This window comes from Rhea americana, unplaced genomic scaffold, assembly GCF_003343005.1.
Source record: "Rhea americana isolate MKP2758 unplaced genomic scaffold, rheAme1 scaffold_124, whole genome shotgun sequence".
In the NCBI taxonomy this organism is placed as follows: domain Eukaryota; kingdom Metazoa; phylum Chordata; class Aves; order Rheiformes; family Rheidae; genus Rhea; species Rhea americana.
Genome location: NW_028185306.1, coordinates 2,404,721 through 2,409,751, shown reverse-complemented (window position 1 = coordinate 2,409,751; position 5,031 = coordinate 2,404,721).

The window sequence follows — 5,031 nt, the reverse complement described above, 5'->3', positions numbered from 1 at the left end:
GGGCCTGCGCGCACGGGCCTGGGGGCTGCTTTTATCCCAGAGCGCATCTCCTCATGTGCATCCAGCACTTAAATATAACCGGGAATCCGGCGCGCTCACACCCACGCTCGCGCAGCACCCAGCCCGACTAACACCTACGGTTTTACTGGGAAGGTCGCTGGATGCTAAATAAAGCAACTTGCTGAACTGACAAATACACTTTTTGACCTGTGCAGCTGTTAGAGAAATCCTGTAAATAGTATAGAGTTGACTTTTGCTTTGACTTCGCTGAGAATTAGGGTTGCCAGAGCTGGTTTCTTTCAGCAGAAGAGGGAGAGAATAACAGCAAAATAACTTTTATATAAAACACACACACAGAGTATGTGTAGATGCATGCACRCCCATATATACACATGTATAGCCATATATACATATATATACATATATAGACATTACATATGTTTGTATGTTTATATTTATAGATCTGTATTATTTAATACTGTAATGTGTATATATAAAATRAAAATCATAAGACCATTTTCCAGGGCTTTTAACATCAACCTGGTACATGGGTCTTGTAATAATTACTACATGTGTAGGACTGTGAAACATCAGGGAATTCATTAGGTGTGCTTGAAAATAGAATTGAATGATACGCAGAATGATTTTCTAATAGGAACTTGTATCATTGATAAAACTTCCCTAAAACTTTCCATRGGCTGTGATCAGTATAGTGTAGAAATACAATGTACAATTGTGATTTTTTTTTAGGATAAACGTATTGTTTATTTGTCAAGAGATATTGGGCCAAAAACTGTAGAGATCAGCTAATTTACTAGCGCTGAAGTTTTTGGGGGTTTTAGTGCTTTTATTTACTAAAGTAAGTGTCATTTCTTCCTAAGTGCAATTCTGCAAATCCTCCTTTCACTAGAACGCATCTAGCTACATTTTTAGCATATTATTTGTTCACCTGTTTTTTTTTTAGTCTGATCAGTTGAGGAGAACAGGTATTGAAACTCCGACAAGCCAGGAYGTCAGATACATTTTAGGAAGAACAGAATATCCACAATTCTCATATTCAATATTCAATATTCAGRGGAGGCCTAAATATGTGCAGTTCAGGCTGACAGTACCTTGTTATGGTGCTTATACTTTTTGCACCAATTTAATATAAATATTGCTGCAAATTATAACCATGAGCTTTATTTGTTCCTGACATGCATCTGGCATGCACTTTCTCCTTTTTGGAGAAAACATTAAATTAAAAATGAAGTGAGTCAAATTTAGATTTTAACAKGTACAGTTACTATCTCATAGGCAGGACTAAGTGGATATTAACAAAATTTGTATGTTTAATGGCTCTCGGAAAAATAATTTTAAAGACGCCTCACTAGTTGTTCCTGAAAACGCATTTCATGTTTGTGAAACAGAAGTACAAATGTCCTAATGCACAAACAGTAAACAATACTAGACAATACTTTTCCTATAATAAAACACAGCCCCTTCATCCTCACAAATTCACTGCTTCTCTTCAGAGCAAACATTTATTGGCAATATGCACTTCCTTCAGCKAGGTACATCTCACAGCTGCAAGAATAATGTTAGTAAGCCACAGTGTCTAATGTTCAATGAACAGAAGAGCATGCAAAATTTGTTTTTGACAAGCTCAGTGAAATCAAATGTTGTCATCACTTATGACAGTCCACATCACTGGCTATATTGAACTTGCCTATGTCGATCCTTGAAAGTAGAATCTCCAGATGCCTGGCCTAAAATGTCTAGATCTAGAAGCCTAACAAAGTCCCATTTAAGGACTTCTCTGAAACGTGGAGGATATACTGATGTATAGCTCTGCTTTGCAAAATTAAGTAATATGATTACCTAAATATTTTATGGACAATTTCTTCTGATGTATTCAAGATAAAATTCACAGTCAGAACTCTCACATCTGTGTTCCTGAAGATATTTGCTTACTCTGCGGTTAGGACTTCATGTGAAAGTAATGCTAAATGAAGTYGTACATAATTTCAGATCATGATGGACAAATATTGCCTGCACTTGATCTGTAGATATGAAAGGTGCTGGAGGTAGTGGGAGCAGTATGTATATTATTACTTCTATTATGACCAGTTTCAATCAGAAACTGGTCTTCATGGTAAAGATTGCACAAATATAATTAGGTAAAACTCTTGCYCCAGAGGCTCAACACAGATGAGTTGATTCCACAGGAACAGAGAGGTAAATTTTTGGTGCAGATGTTGCTAAGGAAGGGACATGACAGTGGGGATGGATGGAAAGGGAAAGCATGATGAAGTCTATATGTAAACAGAAGCACAGAAAGCATAGACTGAGGAGGGACTTGATGCTCCAGGAGTGAATGACCTGCATTTCTAGTCTTTGGCAAATGAACTGCTAGGCAAAGTGCTGGGGAGAAGCTCAGGTGCCTTCTAGTATCTGCCCCTGATTACACTCAATATCATGAATCATTATTCAGAACAGCACCTAGTATTAAGTTTATGTAGCTTTTTTTTTTTTTTTTTATCTTTTACATGCCTGAGTGAAACATAATGTAGTGTAATAGTCTCAGAGTATTAACAGGGAATATTTAGATCAGTCAAACTCTTAACTTTTGTAGTTGTTAAATAGTTAACTATTGTACCATGCGGTGAATGATTACAGGTATTGTGTGAGACTGAATTTTAGCAGACATGACAGATCATTTCAATACAAGTTTACAGTCGCATTTTTTAAACATTCTTAATGCAGTAAAATATCTTAAAGAGCCAGAATGTGTTTAGGCTGTATAATGGACTATGACCTACTTCATTTCATGTTTGAAAAATAAAAGATATTAAAGTGATGCATAGTTACAGCAACCCTGACAAAACAGCTAAAACTGTAACTTCAAACATACTATTTCCATAGCCAAATGAATTTCTGAAAAAGTGACAAAGGACATGACAGTAAACCTTTCCTGTTAATTACACAAATTATCAAAGGAAATGAACATTCACAAACTTATCTGTATTTCAGAATGAAATACATCCTATTCTGCAGTTGTCAGTAACTGCTATGTAATTATTTATAAATACATTTTAAATTCATGTGTGTTTTTTGTATTCTTAATTGCAAATTACAGTGATAATAGGAACAGACCTAGACTTTGTGCTATGAATCGTTTAACCATGCATTGTACAACTTACCGTTCAGACATTTCAGTTCAGAAAGTACTGAATGCATTGCCATGCCCACTATCAAAAAAAAAAAAAAATCTGCTAGGCATATCGTTTATCTATGTTGTGCTAATAAAGAGATTCCTGGCATGCTGGTATTAAGAAACCAGATGTAATATATTAGTTTTAATTTTCCTCTGCTACTTAAAAATGAACGCATATGATGTAGAGCACATAGCTTAGAAGACTATGAAGAGAGTCCTATTGAATGACAGACTGTCTAGTTGATTTACATGAAAAACCAAGTGCTTGTATGAGAAAAGGTTAAAATTAGATTGACGAGCAAATGTGCTACCAGACTGCTGGCTGACAAATGGCAAAGTTATGCCAACGTATTACTTATTCTGGAGGCACCCAAGAAGTAAGCAGGAGGGTAGTAATTCATGTGCTAGAATACATTCACATTTAGCATAAACAAAGAGTGCTCAGGGTCTGCAACAGGGACATATTAGATATATGTAATTTATGTCAACAAATAAATCAGTGCTACAATTTGATTCCTAGATATCGAATTTGAAATGCTCATGTCTTCTTAAGTCAAGAGTGGGCTGTTGCACTACAATTCAAATTAGTTCACAGTAATGCCCTGCTGAATGACTAYATTGTTCTTCCCATAAAGTGACTACTGTGGCTAAATCCTCCTTCCGCCAAACAATTAAACCGTACAAACGCAGCTTAGTCATATAGCTTCAAACAGCAGCCCTTAGATTATAGTCTGATTGCTTCTCAGTCACTGTAAAGAGTAGTCTGGTCAAGGAGTGGTCATTCCTTTGTTTTTCCTCCTTTCCTTTAAGCAAATTCTGCTAAGATCTATGCAATATCAGCTCTATTAAGGCTAGTTAATTAAGAAGCACTAATTAACCCATTTTTTTTTAATTTAACTTGCCCAACTGAAGGCACTTTGGATCTTAAAATTCAAAAGTGAATAAATATACAGCACACACTGATCTTGTGCTCTGGGCAGATCTGAAAATAAAGGTCAAAGGGAGGGAGGAGCTAGAATCAGTACATCAGAGATGCAGAACACTTCTCTACAAGTATTAACTATACTGATTAGCAGCTGCATAATAGGGATTACCAGTCAGATGTGTCTCAATTTTGCCTATTAACTGGAAATACAACACTGTAAGAGATGGAAAAAAATTAYGGAAGGCTGCTACTTTTTAACTCATCCTATATGGCTTAATTAGTTCCTAATTAAAATGCATTTGCCTATTTGTAACTAATATAATTTGCGTAATGCCAATAACCTGCTATAGATTTAGGCAAGCTGTTACTTTACCCAGCAGAYAATACAGTACTGGATCTTTTTCCCTCTGGAGTTACTGGAAATTCTGCAGCTCATTCCTGTGGGATTACAGGTTGACTATAATGTGAATTTTTCARTAGGAATTTACACAGCAGGCCATATGGGCTTGATCCTGCTCTTCACTGAGACAACTTTTTGACATTCTGTTAATACAAAGCTCCCCTAAAGCTTTAACAGTCCTAGATCCATTTGCCAAACCATTTCCTTAGGGAAAAAAATTCTTATTCCCTTTCAAATGGTCAAAACAGACAGCATGGGGAGGGAGACAGTTGTCCCCATTAGTCATCACCCTGTCAGGATGACTGGCAGCCAGTAGCCTTCAGGCTCACTTTAAAAGCTAAAGCTGATTCAGACCTTCTTAAGCATGGACTGGGGAGACACCATTCATCCCACTGACCCTCAGTGACACCTGAAAAATCTGGTCCAATATTTTATGCCAGGCCTTTGCTATGTCTATGAGTTTCCTAGTCTTCAGAAACTACTGTCAAGGAACAGGAATTAAAAAAAAAA